At 31.5% G+C, this 18,556-nt stretch overlaps 1 protein-coding gene across 1 annotated transcript in view; it reads right to left on the bottom strand.

Annotated features, from left to right (window-relative positions):
- Positions 1-18,556, bottom strand: part of LOC126744200 (odorant receptor 4-like) — a 103,887-nt gene that overhangs the window by 47,700 nt on the left and 37,631 nt on the right. The gene's annotated exons all lie outside the window — the stretch shown is intronic.

Raw genomic sequence — 18,556 nt, 5'->3', positions numbered from 1 at the left:
AAAAAGAATAAAAATTCGGTATTTAAATTAGGTGGGTAAATTGACAATTTTATTTTTAACTTACATTTTAGAATCTTAATTTTATTTAGAATAATGCCTACCTCTTACTGCATTCCTGTTTAAGCTCAGAAAAAATTAAAATGGATTTTAATTTTTTTTTTGGTTTTTTTCATCTTCGGAATCATTAAAATTTTCGATTTTTTAAATAAGCAACAAAAATTTGGCGTAGGTACCTACCTAATTTTGTTTTCGGCATTAACATTTTTACGAAAAAGTAATACAGCAATGCAAAAACTTTCCCATAGCAACCAAGATAACCCACAAAAGTGTCAAGAATAAGTTTTTGAAAATTTGTTTTTTTTTCGATAATCTTCAAAACCACATAAAATATAATATATATATTTTTTTATATGGCATATTCTTTTACAAGTAAATAATGTGCAACTTTGGGGTAAATTATTCATTTTCGTATTTTGAGGGTAGACGAATTTGAAACACTGTTTATCCAATAAAATAAATAATAAAAAATATTTAAAACATTTATCATATACCTAAAAATACGTAATAATAAAAAAAAAATTATCTTGTAAAATGTAAAATATTAGGTCCCGCGGTATCTCCACTTAGTCGTTCCACTGTACGGCGTGCGCCACCAAATCTCGGCTTCAATTTTGACGCCACGAAACCAGTGTCACGGCTAGAACTCTCGATCGGCTACGGATGAACCTCTGGTGTTGTAATGTGCGGATCTTAACTGTTGGAACAGGTGGTCTGAAAACCACACTTTCCAAAATATCTTCATTATATTTGTTAGTTTTTTTCCTAATTTTAACAAGTCATTTTCTTCTAATGTTACATTTTTGTCAAAATTTAGCCCTGATGGTAAAGTTTAGCTATTTCCATTTAGAAAGTCACTAGAAGAAAGTATTAAATATAATTTTTATAATTTTTAGGACCGTTGTCAATATACGTAAGTGGACGAGAAATGAGAACAGCCTCTATGAGTATCTTTTGTTGTTCATTGAAGTTCATCGTAGTTTACAACGGATTTTTCCAATATTACCTTAAACGCGTGTTTAACCGTCTTGACCATCCTTTCCCAGAATCCGTCCGACCAAGCAGCCCTTTCAACTATACATTTTTACGCAATTTGAAAACTGGAACACATATTCTTATAGAAAATATGACTGCTTAGAAAAGTGCAAATCTTTCGAGGTTTCTTGGCAGCACATTTAAATGTTTTTGCATTGTCTGAGTATTATTATTATCATTAATATTCAACATTATTTACTTGTAGAAAATTTTACATAGATGAAACCTGTAGACGATTACCAAAAAGAGTTAATGAACATAAATCTTACATAAAAAACAATGATTTTCAAAAACCCAAAATTACACAACATGCATTCGACAACAACCATCGAATAAACTGGAATGCTCCCTCAATTTTAGCAAAGGAACCAATTTCAAAATTACGTAAACTAAAGGAAAGTGCATTTATAAAAATACTTAGCTACTTGTTCGGTTGATTTTAATAATACATGGATTCCTTTGCTAAAAAGTGACGTAGAACTGGAATTTCTTAAAATTAATTAACAATTTAAAATATTTCATATTCATATATTTTCTATCATTAAGCTTTATTAAGATCACATTTCTTTAAATTTAAGGAAGTACCTTTGAATTTTTTGTTATTTTTTGAAAACAGTTTGTCAAACTATTAATAAACCGTGAAATTATATAAAAAATTATTTAAAGTATTGACGATTTAGGAAGGAGTTTTGAAGGAAGTATTAAATAGCAGGAAATTTTATAAGATAACTATATTTTCTTTGTATTTTTAATTTAATTTAATTTTACTTGAATTACTTTGAATAAGGGTAGTAGATATAACTACCGAAACGTTGGTTCAAATTAGGTATTTTTTAAAAAGTAGGTCTTCTCGTTGTTTTTATCATTTTTTTGATTATGTCCAAAATTATTGCTTCTAGCGACATTAATAAGGTATACATTTTTTCTGTAAAATTAAAAAAGAAATTTATTTTGATACTTTTAAAACGCTATACGGGGCTGAAAAAAAGTCAGGACCTATGAGAAAAAACGATAAATCAAATAATACTTTGACACTCTGTTACTATTAATGTTAGGATAGGGCAAGTTGGCTTCAATCACATTATTTTGACGTTAGGAATCTACTGTTGTTCATTGTTTCATTACTTTCGGGACACCCTGTATATTTGCTTAGGTTATTTTATTGAATCGCACGATAAAACCAAATCATCCACGTAAAATGATGCCTTAAAATGTCGCAAATACTTTGTGATTCTTCAGGGTGATTTAATAGATATTTTATTTCTAGCTATTAAAAACGCTATTAAAAGCTATTAAAAACGGATTGCAAATCACGTCAAAGTAACTCTTTTCATCCGACGTTTAACAATATTCAGTAATATATTAGTATCCATTTTTAGAGGTTTGGAAAATCACAAAAATCTATGAGAATCTCGTTCCTTTTCTGTAAAGATTATTTGTAAACAAGATTTTCCCACACCTAAAATTAAACAACACTCGACGCAACTTCGGTTCTCCCCAAACTCTAACATATCGTTTAATGAGAGAAATCCATGCGTATGCGTACTAGCATTAAACACAACCCAGGGTCTAAGCAGTATCAGCGTATTTTTTTTATTTTTTCTTAGGAGGTTTTCACATAATTGTAAATTAATTATAATCATACTGTCCTAGCTTAATGTATTAGTTTTTAAGTTTATTTTTAAAATAAAACTTTTTTAAAAAGCATTCTGCTGGTTTGAGTTTATAATTTGCGATATACCGCTCGATGTGACATTTAGTGAGCTCGTTTCATAAAATGTTCATTAGCCCTTTCTGCACAATCGTTCATAACATATAGTCCGGCATCACGACGTCATATTGTAGCAGTTTCGAATTCTTAGTTAGTTTATTAACCAGCGAGTAGATATGAGGCCATTATTTGCAAAACTTGCTGTTTGCTCGTAAGCCTTTTTTTGGGAAATCGAAAATAACGATTAAAGGCCCTATAGTATTTGTCTCGCAATTGAAAGGTTTTTATAATTGTTGTTTATGACTTTTAGAAATGTAATTTAGGAGATTTCAGCCTAACATAATTGCAAAGTTTTTAAAAAACAGGGTTTTTTATTGCAAATAACCAGTTTTGAAAATACATAGGTACCTTAAATTAAAAAAAAAATAGTAATAAAGTAAGTTATTTTGTCATACAAATAAAACATTGACATTCGCATTTCTAATGATACTTATTTAAAAAAAAACATATAAAGAAAAAAACAGAAAAAAAAATCCTAACCATCAACGGTTTCTTCTGGTGAGGCAGAATCTTTTATTAAGTGTTTTTTATAAAACGTTAGTTCCGGAAGGCTTCTCCAATTTTTTCCGTAGTGTTTGGAAAGGAGACCATTAATAGTTCCTTTATCCCCCTTAAGTTCTTTTCCCAGTGGTAATTTCAGAGGAGCCATTGAAGAAAGGCTAGAATTTTTTTTACATTTTTACAAACATTTTTAGCTTTTCCAATAGCATTTTTGTAATAGGGCTCACCTCGGATCAGAACATGCCATGAACTACGCAGCTTAATAACACGTTTTGCTTGTGTTCTCCAATCAAAGACATCCCAATCGATACCGATTTTCCGTATAGTGGAATGCTTTTTAATTAAATCATCGTAGTCACTAATTTTGACGATAACAGGTATTTTTTTAATATCTTTTTCTCTAAGGCCGAAGATGCAATCGGGCGGAATAAAGGAATGACTGACGATCGGAAAAATCAGTTCAATTTGTCTAATATGTTTCGGCGCTTCTTCTAGAAACCAATAAGCCAACATTGCCATCATATTCGTGTTTTTGTTTTGTCCGCCGCAACCATCAGCGAACAAACGAACTGATCCTATACTGGGATCAAAATCAAAATTATTTAGAGCATGTTGCAAGGCTGATGCAATTGTATTAGAATCTTTGCGGGAATCAATTTCTGTCCACAAGTAAGAAAACACATTGCTTGGCCTTAATTTATCTTTAGAAGTTCCAGCGACAATGGTAAAATTATTATAGTTGATTTGCTGGCTAAAATATGCTGCTTGATCAGGTAGTCTTGGCAGTGCTGGAAGTTTTTCTGGCAGTCAAATGAAAAGTAAGTTGTGTTGGGTTCAGGATTTTTAAGCAGTTTGACAAAAGCCTTTGCCTTTGCGATATGAACATGATGCTGAGTGACTAAGTTTTATCGAACATCTAAAGAAGTTGCTACTTTTAGCTGCTTCTTTGTTCTTAAGCAAGTAGAACAACAGTCAGTTAGCGGAGTTCCAAAAGCGATATTGTACTTAGCATTCACATACTTTCAAAAATAAGAAATCTTTACATGCATAGGCTGTGGAACTTTCTGACGATAATGGTTGAAAAGTTTCTTAAAATTTAAGTCACATGACAAGTAAATCCTCACACTCGTCTTGTTTCTACAGTAATGAGACTCGGTACATGTAATGGATTCTATAAATTGTTTAATGCAGTTTCGTTTTTCGTCATTTTTTGGACCCACTCTATCACCACCCCTACGTTCCCTTGGTATCTCTCCTGTTACAACAAAATTTCTTACAATTCTTTGTATGCGGTCCTTGCTTAAATTTGTAATTCCTAGAAATGACTTGGCACAAACTCTAATCATCTCTCCTTTACTCAGACGAACGTGGTATTTTATTGACACTGCAGTTATTTTTATTCCTCCTTTTTGGTTTTTCTCCCTGACAACAGGCTAATATCAAAAGATCTTGGCTAATTTCGTTTTTTGACTGGTAAAGATAGGCATGAAAATCTTTAATTTGCTTCATTGTGACTGTGGAACAATAATATGGTAATCCGGGTCGTCCATTATGTCCACAAATTGGAAAAGTCGGAAGAGCTTTTGGTGTATTTCTGTAACAATATAAATTGACAAAAATTACACAATAGCTGCATACATAAAACATAATATCGATACAACTCATGACTCACGGCTAGTAAACTTTTTGTTAGCCTTACTCGACAACTGACACTGCAATAAAACTCAAACGATTACCGCTCAAGTTCAAAATCATAAGTTTAAGAGGAAGTACTTACCTAGCAAGTTTCCTTTTATGCGTTTCTGGCTGAAGAAGTTTTTTGCGTCCTTTTTTTCCCTGTGGACTAGGTTTAACAGATATAACATTTTCACCAAATAACTCCATATTAATAAAAACAACTTTTTCTTATTCGCCAAGGAAACACCTGTGTAGTTGCTTGAATAAAAAATACTTAAATGCCGTTCCGAAAAAAGTTTTTGTAAACAACCCCACAACAGCTGCTACTGCGTGTTAATCACGTGATTTAACAAGTTAATTTCATTGGTGAAAACATCTTGTCGAACTTGCATTGTCTTATTTATTTAATGTAACACGACGTTTCGGTTGGTAAGACCAACAATCAAGTTCACGATGGAGACAGGAAAGGACTCAGCTCTACCTTTCCTAGATGTCCTCGTTAAAAAGGTCGGCGGAAATCTACGAACTTCAGTTTATAGAAAACCAACACACACGGGCCAGTATCTGCACTATGAGTCCAACCATCCTGCAACCACCAAAGTAGGCATCATAAGATCCCTCTACAATAGAGCTCGAACCATCTGTAGAAACGCGAGAATCTCAAGACTGAAGTGGATGTCATCTACAAAGACCTACAACAGAATGGATATCCAAAGAAGCGAATAAGTAGGACCATCCAAAGGACGCGTCCAAATCAAATCAGAGACGAGGCCACCACGACAACCAGACTTTTACCCATACCTTATATTAGGGGTACATCGGAACAAATCTGACGCATTGCCAGCAAGTACAATATTAGAACTGCCTTTAGATCTAGCACCAGTATCAGAAGCGTGGTATCAAAGACCAAACCAGATGGCATGTTGGATACCAAAAATTGCGTCTACCGGATCCCATGTGAGTGCGGTGAACGAAGCGCCCCCTAGAAATCAGAGCGAAGAAACATCGCAGCTGGACCCAAAGAGGAGAGGTTTCCAAATCCGGAATAGCAGAGCACGCGTGGCATAATGGACACAATATCCATTGGTCAGAAGCCAAGATTCTGCACAAGGAACAGCACTGGCGGAAGAGAAAGTTCGTAGAGGCAGCTTTCATTTCACAGAATCAGAGGATTTTCAGCCTGCCAAGCGTCGATATACCCAACATCCGGAAGCCTCTACTCTCAGGACAGTGTAGGATCTAGAGAGAGGCGTGTCCCCCCCCCCCCCAACTCTTTTCACGGATGACTTTCCCCCTCCCTACCCTTCCACATCGCAGCACACATCTAGTATATAAGCCTATAGAATAGTAGTTTGCTGTCAGTTTACACTTGATAACGGTTGGAGATACTTACCAACCGAAACGTCGTGTTACATTAAATAAATAAGACAATGCAAGTTCGACAAGATGTTTTCACTGTACCATTGTCTACCACCTTCAAAAACAGATTAATTTCATTGGTGTCAGAACAAGGAGCGAGTTTTGCAAGCAAAACGTCAAAGCAAATAGCTAGTTCTGCATATAACTGTAATTTTCTTCTCAGTATTTACATACTAACAAGAGACTTTTGAAAAATTCTGATTTTATCATTTGATTCCCCTTCAAAGTTTAAATAAACTTAGCAAAAAAAAGAAATTCCATAATTTTGTCGATTAGCAAGTTTTGCAAATAATGGCCTCATATACAGGGTGTCTCACGACGAATAGACGCGATCAATATTTCGGAAACTGATTAGTCAAATATTTTGAAAATTTGGCAACATGGCACAGTCGATGGGGGCCACACAACTAAAATATTTTGACAGTTGTGACGTTTCCGGTTATACCGGCAGTAGGTGTCAACTTCGTTATTTTAAATGGAACACCCTGTATATTTTTACATTTTTGGCTTCCACGCGAAATTCTAGGTATATTTTATGTATAATGTCCTATACTTAAGTGTAACCGTTTTTGACATATTTTTAATTTCATGTGAAAAACTATGTTTATAAGCCCTAACATAATTACCGATTACTCCATTTTAGTAGCCTTTATTTATTGGTTAGTTTTGGTTTTATTTGAGAGGAAGGACCGCTTTAAAAGACTATTTTAATATTTAACTAAAAAAACGATACAGGGGGGTCGAAAACTAGCAATAAAAATTAATATGAAAAAATCATTAAAAGTTAATTTTTAAAAATAGAAACCCCCTATTTTTATCATTTTTTCATAAAGATAATTAAAAATAAGGTTAACTTTATATAAGATTATCTAGTCCAAAAATTAATAGTTTCCGAAGTATTGGCAGTTTAAATTTGGCCTAATATTAAAAGCCGTATAGTAACACGGCTCAAGTTGATTAGTTGATCATGACGGTTGTCATAGTAACCGCTAGAAGCGGCAGTAAGACAAATTTAAATTCAAATATATTACATAAAGTTATATACAAAAGTGTTATTGTTACATGGGAAAAATAGGTACAAATAGAAATAGATAACAACCCTATTTCATGCGAGAAGAAAAATAATAACGCTAAATACCTATATACCTAATGTAAAAATCCAAGAAGAGGAATCGGCCTAAGGCCATCTAATGACGTACCTTGTGTGCAGATTTCCTCTTCCAAAATGGCACAGATATTAAGAGGTTCAGAACGGCAACAGCCCGGCCGCTATGCAGGCGAAAAACAGGCGAGAGAACAAAAAGGTAATAAAAATTACGACTAATATGCACTAAAAAAACCCAATATCCACACACTCAGAACAACGTTTCAAAAAATGTTTGGCTTTGAAAATTCTTGCATAATTATAATATTTTTTCAATTCAGCAGGCAGTGTGTTAAAAAGAACAAATAGGTTACAAATCTTTGGGTCATATTTGTACGTTTAAATGGAATAAACATATTTATCTCTTTTGTTGCTCTTGTGAGATAGTTGATAGAATCCCTATTAATTGGTGATAATGTAGTATGAACATAGTTTAAAGTGGAATGGATATAAATATTTCTGACACTTAGTAAATTTAGATTATTATATAGTTCACCAGTCCAAAATCTATATGGTCTTTTAAATATTATTTTTAGTGCAGAATTCTGAGTGATTAAGAACTTCTTTATAGTATTGTTATACGCGCAACCCCATATAATAATACAGTACCTTAAATTAGATTCTATTAGTGCGTTATATAAAGTTTTTAACATTTTTACATTTAGGATTTCACGTACCTGATACAATTTATAGAAAATATTCCTAATTTTTTTATTAACGAATGCAATATGTTCCTCCCATTTAAGATACTGATCCAGTATAACCCCCAGATATTTGATTTTTTCAACTTTTTTTATTTTGATACAATTACATGCATCATTATGCGATAAGCAGTCATTATTATGAATAACAATCTCTGTGGGCGGTGGTTGATCTACTGACGTTGCGGAAAAACTCATATAATAAGTTTTATTAAAGTTTAAACTTAAAAGACTATTGTTGAGCCACTCATACATTTTACTAAGGCCAATTTCGGCTTTTTTAAAGACTCTCTTCCAAGAATTATCAGAAAACAATAATGCAGTATCATCTGCGTACGAAATAACTTCGCAGTCGTCCAATAAGCTTCCTATACTATTAATATACACAAGGAAGAGTACTGGTCCCAGCACTGTCCCTTGTGGAACTCCGGTTTTAATGTATTTAGGAGAGCTAATTGTGTTATTAATCTTAACAAATTGTTTTCTATCTGATAAATAATTTTTTAATAAGTTAAGAGGCCCGTTTCGAATACCAATTTTTTCTAAACGGTTAAAGAGAATTTCATGTGAAACGGTATCGAAGGCTTTCGAAAGATCCATAAAAACTGCTAAACTTTTTTTTCTGTTTTGTAGATTAATGTTAATATTATTAACTAAATCAAATACGGCTTTCTCCATATTTTTTTTTATCTCGAAAACCATATTGCTTTTGATATAAAAGATTATTCTTTTCCAGGAAATTCATTATTCTAGACTTTAAATATTTTTTAAATATCTTAGCAAAGTTATTTATGAGAGAAATGGGTCTATAATTAGTAGTTTCATCACGATTATCTGATTTATATATAGGAGATACCAGAGAGGCTTTCCAATCAAAGGGTAAGTTAAACGTTGAAAATGACAAATTTATTAAGTAAACTAAAGGTTTTAAAATATGAACATGTATTTTTGTAATTAAATTTGTTGAAATTTTATCTTCCCCTGGTGCTGAGTTATTTTTTAATGTTTTAATGTGCATTATAAGTTCATTTGTATTAACTGGAAAAAGAAACATGGAGTTAAGATTAATTTTAATTTTTTCTTTAAAACTCGATGAATTCTTATTGATATTTTTTTGAATTTTTGAACCTACATTTGTAAAAAACTAATTAAAGGTATTACTAATTGTCACCTCATCTGTTAATATGTCATTATTTACTTTTATTTTAAAATTATTTTGAGTCGCTTTTTTTAATGGTTGGTAATCTCATTAATAAATTTCCATGTTTTTTTTGTAGTCATTTTTGGATTCATCTGTTTTTAGCTTATAATAATTATTTTTTGCCAATTTCATTACCTTAGTTAAATTATTCCTAATTTTTTATATTTTATTTCATCGGCAAAATTATGGTTTATGTTTAAAGATTTTTTCATGCTACCTCTCTGTTTTATAGAATTAATAATACCCTGGGTTACCCAAGGCTTACGTTTTCTTGTTTTGCTATTTAGTGTTATAATATACGTGTGTTTCCTTAGAGAATATAAAATTTTATTTTTAAAACAGGTATATGACTCTATATTGTTGTTTGTAAACACTTCTTCCCATATTTCTTTAGCCAAATCATTTTCTAAATTTTTGTAATTTATATTTGCTTTCCGTTGCATGCTATTAAACTTGGCAATGTTTTTTGTTACATTTTTAATAGATAGCCCAATAGGATAATGGTCAGTTAGATTAGTTTTAAAAATTAATGGTAAGATAGAGTTTTTTCTTAAATCAAACTGATCTATTTTTAAAAATATATGATCGAGTGCTGTTTTAGAGTTGTGGGTTTCTCTTGTTGCTTGATTTATGCACGACATATATCCATTTTGCGACATAACACTTAAATACTTAGTTACATTCATATCAGTCTCCTCCAAAATATTAATGTTAATATCCCCAATAAATATATTGCACATATTTTGCTTTCCTATAAATCCTTGTGTTTCCAGATCGTTAAAAATAAGTTTAAATTTGTAGAAGGTGGTCTGTATACACCGGTAATACCCAAAGAAATATCGTTTATTTTCATACTACAATGCAAGAGATTAGTTTCAGTTAGTTCTATTATTTGAGATATTGCATGCAAATTATTTTTTTATATACATTACAACACCGTCATTTTTATTAAAGAAAGAGTTATTATAAAAAACATCAAAACCAGCAAGCCTAAATGTGTCAACATTGCTAATTGTAAATGTTTCTGACAACACTACAATTTCGATTTTTGTGATATCCAATTCATTCAAATAAATTATCAATTCATCAAAATTCTTTTGTAAGCTTCTGATATTAAAATGTATAATATTAAGCCCACCACTATCACCAAAAACTTTGCCAGCCCGCCCCATGTCATCCGCCAACACTACATCCAACCTGCTACCCTCCTCAACCTCATCACTAAATTCCAAAAAATTTGTTATCTTTAAGAAAAAAAATTAAATCTTAAATATCAAAACAAAAATATACCTAATATACAGGGTGGTCCTGTTTCGATGGCGGAAAATTAAATGGCCGATGAAGAACGAAAAAATAATAAGTTTGCTATTATAAAATAATATTCGAAAAATGATTCGTTAAAAAATTACAGGGTGTCAAAATTCTAATTAAAAAAATCATTTTTTTTTATTTTTCTCAAACCACTTTAGATATTTTAATGAAATTTGCCACGTTTAGACAGTTAATCAAGACGCATCTTTTTGTGCAGAAATTATTAATTTTATTTACCAGTGGCGTGTGTGCGGGCCGATCTTCTTACAATTTTAATTAAAAAAATAATGCGCCACTGGTATTTTTTTAATTTCTTTTTTTTTATGAAATCCTTGTTTAATTTAAAATAAAAAACATCTCTTTACTTTTTGTCGTACGACACACCGTTTGCGAGTAAAAATGCTGATTTATAAAAACACATAAGAAGATAACACATTTAATTCGTTTAAAAACAATAAAAAAAAAACAATTATTAATTAAAGAAGTTGTTCAAAATGCAGCCCACCGACCTCAATACATTTTCTACACCGAGCTATGAAGAAGTTTATTGCAGCTAGTACCACAAAATTTTGATTTTGCATGTCATTACATGTTTCCTAAATTCTTAAGATTAATTCCTCTCTGTTAAATACGGGATTAGCGTAAACTTTATCCTTAATGTTTCCCCAAACGTAAAAATCTAGTGGATTAAGATCCGGTGACCTGGGTGGCCAGGGTATTGGTCCAATACCATTTTGATCATTAATATCATTCCTCCCTAGCCGGCCAATCCACCTTCGAGGGTAATTATTATTAAGCCAGTTTCTTACACCTATTCCAAAATGTGGGGGGGCTCCATCCAGTTGTATCCAACTTTCATGTCTCAAATTAATGGGTAAATCCTCAATGTAGTCCGGCAGACTATTATTTAAAAACTCCAGAAATAGTTGTGAGTTTAGCCTTGGAGGTAGGAAATGCGGACCACAAACATTATCGCGAATAACGCCCAACCAAACATTAACGGAAAATTCTTTTTGAAACGATCTTGGCCGAATTGCATGAGGATTCGTTGTGCCCAAACATGAATGTTATGAAAATTTATCACTCCGCGTCTTGTAAAACAAGACTCATTCGTCCAAAGTATCTTGTGTAAAAAGTCGGGATTTTCCTCTGTTAAGTTTTAGAAGCCAGTGACAAAATCTTACTCTCTTTTCAGCATCACCAGGGTGTAAACCCTGAACAGGCTGTAGGTGATATGCATGCCTGTGGTCAGCGTGTGGGGTTCGCAATATTTGAGATTTAGGAATTTGTAGTTGTTGAGCTGCCTTGCGAGAGCTCACCCTTGGATTATTATCAAAAGTGCGCAGTACACTATTTTTGATTATTATTTCTCTGGTTTCGGTATCGTTCATTATTACCACGTAGACCAAAGTTTCTAAAATTTTGATGTGTTCTAATGAACACGCGAGCATCTGGAATTCTGCTATTTGGATACCGTCTTCGATATTCACGAACTGCCGCTTCCGCATTTCCATCACAAAATCCATAACAAAAATGAATATCAGCGTATTCATTACTTGAAAAACGCATTTTTCACAATACTTTTAACAATACTGTTAACAATAGCAAAATTAATAAGTTAACCAACGCAATAATTTGACTTACTTAAATAATTAACTGTCATAATAAAATACAAACAAACCGTCTTTTGTTTTATGCATTCATTGCATTCTTGCCGGCATTATTATATTCATTATTTATTTGAATTTCGGAATCCAGATTCTTGTGTTTTTTTTAGAACCCAACAGAATAATTTAGTCTCAAAAATTAAAAATCTCAAAAAAAAAATCAGCATTTATTAAAATTTATTTTTTTACTCGCAAACAGTGTGTCGTCCGACAAAAAATAGAGAGATGTTTTTTATTTTAAATTAAACTTGATTTCATAAAAAAAAAGGAAATTAAAAAAAAAAAACAGTGGCACATCATTTTTTTAATTAAAATTGTATGAAGATCGGCCCGCACACACGGCACTGGTAAATAAAATTAATAATTTTTACACAAGAAGATGCGTCTTGATTAACTGTCTAAACGTGCCAAATTTCATTAAAATATCTAAAGTGGTTTAAGAAAAATAAAAAAAAATTGATTTTTTTAATTAGAATTTTGACACCCTATAATTTTTTAACGAATCATTTTTCGAATATTATTTATAATAGCAAACTTATTATTTTTTCGTTCTCCGTCGGCCATTTAATTTTCCGCCATCGAAACCGGACCACCATGTATAAGTTACAGAAAAAAGAAAGCAACAAAACACGTATTTTTTTAAGCAGCCAAATATTATAAACCTCTATTATTTATTTAACTGCCCCAAAGAATTGAAATAAACATTAATTAATCGTTAATTGTTTTTATATAAAGGCTAGTTTAAACTAAAGAATCACTATATGAAAATTATGAATAAATATCTATATAAGGTGATAAAGTCTCTAGGAGAAACCAATCATTACGAGTTAATTACTGGATTCTTGAAGCAAAAGTACAAAGAAACTCGTGAATAAATAGCTATGTACAGACAATAAAAACTCAATAAAAAGAAAAACAAATTTGAACAAAAGAATATCCTACTCATTGTAAAAAAAAGGAAAAAAAAACCATACTTCAATAATTAAAGGTCCAAAAATAAACATATTCATATTGTTAGTTAAAAATTTGGAATTATACCTACATTATACATATTACCCTAGAAAAGTACCTATATTAAAGAGATATAAATATAATCTATAAACTGTTAATTTAAAGTTAATAGTGAAATTATTAGCAGGTAATATAAGATGTTCGTCTTTATTATTATATGTGTAAATGTCCAAAATAAAATATGTACATTTTCATAAACAAAACAGAGCTCATCCCATTCCCATAGGGGAATGTTTGGCATCTGAAATGTGTGCTTTTAAATACCATATAAATATAACAAAGAATTATACATACTTCTAAGCCTTAAGAGTATTAATATCCTCTAAATTCTGAATTCGATGCACAATATTATTTATTTTCACATACACAGCACCTTTAAAACACCACACCATTTTACTCGAGAATTTTTTGATAGCCGCGGTTAGAAGGCCAACGCGATACTGCGTTAGGTCCTCTTTGATTTGTATGTTTGTTGATTTTAAGTGTTTTCGGTTTTTTAAAACTGCACTCCGCACGGCATCGTCTGAGAATTTGAGAAGTACAGCCGGTGGGTTACTAGGATTTTTGGAGGCAACACGACGACATGCTATAATTTGATTGTCATGATGTACATTTACAATCATTGATGTACATTTATTTGAGGACATCCACAATTTTGCCACGAAGATTTTCATTTTCGGTTTGTGGAATACCAAAAACTCTAACATTAAGAGACCTTGATACCTGCTCCTGATTGTCCAAGGCTTCAAAGAATTTAGAATTTTTACTCTTTAAGTCGGCTACTTCCCTTTTTAAATCACGGATGGCTTCCTCTTGTCTTTTAAGTCTTTCCTCGAATTTCGCCATGATTTTCTGGGAGACTTTGTCTGCAATTTCTTGTAGGAAGTTCTCTGTAAATATTCCTTTGATGTTTTCAAGATCAGCTCTAGACAGTACCATTCTAACCTCAAATTTTCTTCAATCGGTATTAGTCGAATTACTGTGAAATTATTACAGTATTTCAAGGTTCCTCACAACAGGCACGTCTTGATATTAAAACTGTACTTTTTAGTAATGTTTCGGTATATAAAAAATGTTATTTGCAGTTAAAACACTTACATTTTTCGTTGCAGCTACTTAAAACGCGTTCGTTTACTTGTAAAGCGCCATCTATATGATGGCGCAATGGATTATATGCATTAAATTTATAAGTGACTTGCTATTTAAGTTTTCTTCGTAAAAGTGTAATTTAATATATAATTTAATTAAAGTGTACATTTCTGTTATAATCCATTATCTTCCTGTTGCTTGTAGCAGTTACTATGACAACCGTCATGGTCAACTAATCAACAATCCTTGAGCCGTGTACAACTATGCGGCTTTTTTTAATATTAAGCCAAATTTAAACTGTCAATATTTCGGAAAGTATCAGTTTTTCGATTAGATAACCTTATACAAAGTTAGCCTTATTTTTAATTATCTTTATGAAAAAATTATAAAAATAAGGGGTTTCCATTTAAAAAGATTGGCTTTTAATGATTTTTTCATTTTAATTTTTAATGCTAGTTTTTGACCCCCCTAAATCTTTTTTTTAGCCAAATATTAAAATAGTCTTTTAAAGTGGTCCTTCTTTTAAAATAAAACCGAAACTAACCAATAAATAAAGGCTACTAAAAGGGAGTAATCGGTAATTATGTTAGGGCTTATAAACATAGTGTTTCGCATAAAATTAAAAATGTGTCAAAAACGGTTACACTTAGTTAGACATTATACACAAAATATACTTAGAATTTCACGTGGCCAAAAATGTAAAAATATACAGGGTGTTCCGTTAAAAATAACAAAGTTGACACCTACTTCCGGTATAACCGGAAACGTCACAACTGTCAAAATATTTTACTTGTGTGGCCCCCGTCGACTGTGCCATGTTGCCAAATTTTCAAAATTTTTGAAAAATTAGTTTCTGAGGTATCGATCGCGTCTATTCGCGCGAATATGGTATATGTATTAACATACTCGTATTCGCACAATTTCATAATTTGTGTCTAATTTATTATTTTCATTAATCTACGGATATTTACTTCGTAGCGATTACCGTTGAACTTTATTTTGTCCGCGACAAAAAACGAAGTGGATTTAAGCATACCTTAAAAGACGAATATCCCCAGCCAATGAGAATTGAAGATGGGATCAAAAAACCGATTGATCCCTTCGTTTACATCCTTAAAATTCGCGCGCGATTGGCATTGGCATATCAATTTTGTTATAATTTAGATTGCAGATCTTATTTTATTTGCCTTGCTTCCTGAATGATTTAATTATCGCCGATAATTATTATTTATATCGATTTTGCCACTATTTAAGTGCTCACAGCAATCATAGTGTTTAATATTGACTCTAATATAGTTTATAATATTCGGTTCCACGTAATTTTGAGTTCAAAAACAAACATTTTAGTGTTTGACTTTCAATTTCTAGTAAGCTGTCCAGTGATTTTTTTATTGTATAATTTCTTTTTTAGCTGCTGTGTACGATAATTATGGCAACACTAAGGTAAGATATAATAATATATATAATTTTTGAGGTCTAGTCTGCATTATTATGTATTTTTCAGTCAATAAAATGCAATCTGCGAAGTCTGTGAAAAGGAATTTTCAAGCACATCCATGACATCTTAAGAAAACAGTGTCAAAACATCTTGAGAAGTTTCACCCAGAATTTGTGGGCCAGGAATACAAGAAACTCATTAATGTCCAATGTGGACCAACGATACCTAGACATTTTCTTATTTTAATAGTTTAAACAAACATTTTTCTTTAATATTCACAGTATAAAGATTAAACAATAATTTTTAAATTTTAGGAATTTCGAAGAATATACCTCTTGGAGAGAACAAAGTATTGGGAAGTCGATTATGCTTGCAGGCCCAAAATAAACTTAAGAATGAAACTTAAAATTACATATATTTAATAACTCATGTAAAATGAGAAACATTAAGTCTGGGGAAGCATACGCATCAAGGAACATGCCCCTCAAGGAATTTAGTTAAGGTTTTAAAGAATGGAAATAATGTTGAATCAATTTTTTAATTCCTAGACTAACTCATAGTTTTAATCCTTTGTAGTATCAGTTGATGTAAAATTTTTTGAAACACATCTAGGACATGTAGACGAGTTAAGAACAAAAAGGTTATTTATGGCTGAAGAAAACATTGTTTTTGAAAATTATGAATGGAATAGCCAATAGAAAAATTATACATTTTTTTTTCAAAAGAATTGGCATGTGTAGATGTATAAAAATTAAAATTAATACTTATAACAAATTAGAGAGTTTTGGGTGTTTTAATAATGATTTAAATATATGTAAATAATGAAAGTGCTCATGTACATATATGTGTGTTCCATCAATGAAAGACATATCGGATTTTTTGATTCATTTCATAATTTTATTTTAGTTTTTCAGAATTTAAACATAAAAAATAATTGCTGTGTCATAAAAATTAAAGCGTTATTCTAATAAAAATAAAATATAAACTCTGAAAAAAGTAAAAAAATTTAAACACAAATATATAATATATACAAAAATATAAATAAAACTCTTAAAATAAACTTAACAAAAATTCGTTCTTTAAATAAAAGGCTTAAACAGACCTTTTTTTGTTAAGCAATAAGTTAACCTATCATAAAACTTATGTCGTAGTTCCAAAACTTTTCTCTCGCAACTTCTCTAAATTTGTTGGCATACTAAGTTCGTGTTTATAAATGGCCACCTTAAGATAACCCAAAAAATAAAAGGCATTTGGGGATAAATCTGAAGATCTAGAAGGCCATTTATATTGTAACGAAATTCGGGAACACACTTTTATTGTCAACGTCAAAAACACTAACCTAACTCGCCTTGACTGTCGTTTAATTGTTATTGGTAAAAACTGACTAAACAATTAAAACTGAATGAATTGTCACGAAGCGCGTCCTTTTTAAAACCTGATGGAACAGTTCCGAAATATTTAGAATTATTTTCATTGTTTTTGCTCAAAGAGTTAATTAATTAATACTAATTTTAGGAGAATACTGACAGTCAAAGCAAGCAAGTATACAAATTCTCGAAAATTAGAACTACAGGGATTTACAATAATATAACCTAAAAACCCTAAATTGGGGCCAAAATGGGGCTCTCGAACAAGATGAACTACTTAAAAACTAAACACTATAGATAAAAATAATAAACCAAACGTAAGTAGAACCCTAAAGAAACCCTACGAATCAACTTTAACTACAGAATACTAAAAAAATTGTACAAAAACTAGGAGAATAATTAACGTATTTACATTTTCATAATACTGCTGCCCTCTCAAGTTTGATCGTCCCGATCATACATGGAACCACCTGAGTCATGATAGGGCGCTAGCCGGACGATGTTTACAATTTTCATCTTCGTTGTCGGATGTCGCTGGATACGGTACACCACGTCGTTGATTCTGGTGACCACATTGAATGGACCTTCCCAATCCTTCTGGAGCTTTGGTGACTTGCCCTTCGTCCTCCGTGGATTGTATAACCAGACTTTATTCCCAGGATTAAAACCGGTAGAATTTGCCTTTATATCATAACGTGATTTCATTCTGTTACTTTCTAGATGAAGTTTATGCCGTGCTTGTTCGTGAACAATTTGTAAACGCTCTTGTAAATAGTCGACGTACTCCTCAAGGATTTCAGACTTATGGGGTCTTCTAGTAATAATGTCTAATATAATTTTGTTACTATAAAACTGCGATATGAGATGGATATCTAGAATATCTGAAATAGAGTCCTATTTCTTTCCCTCTAACACATTTTCACATTTACCGTAATTTTACTTCTTTCAAACCTGTTATCTAAAGACAAAGCCCCAGTTCAATTTAAATATTAATTAAAACATTTTTATTAACGTTAATTTTTTTTGTATCACTCGCAATCGTAATTAAAAGCTGATATGAAATGCTATGTAGTATTCGTATATCTAATAAGTAAATATTAGACAGTTTTTGAAACCAATAAAACGTATCACCGAAAACCAGTAATTGACATGTAAAGTGTGAAATGA

The sequence above is a fragment of the Anthonomus grandis genome, chromosome 13 (genome assembly GCF_022605725.1).
Source record: "Anthonomus grandis grandis chromosome 13, icAntGran1.3, whole genome shotgun sequence".
NCBI classification, from domain to species: domain Eukaryota; kingdom Metazoa; phylum Arthropoda; class Insecta; order Coleoptera; family Curculionidae; genus Anthonomus; species Anthonomus grandis.
Note: the sequence above shows the minus strand (reverse complement) of the source record. Positions and strands in the feature narration are given on the sequence as shown.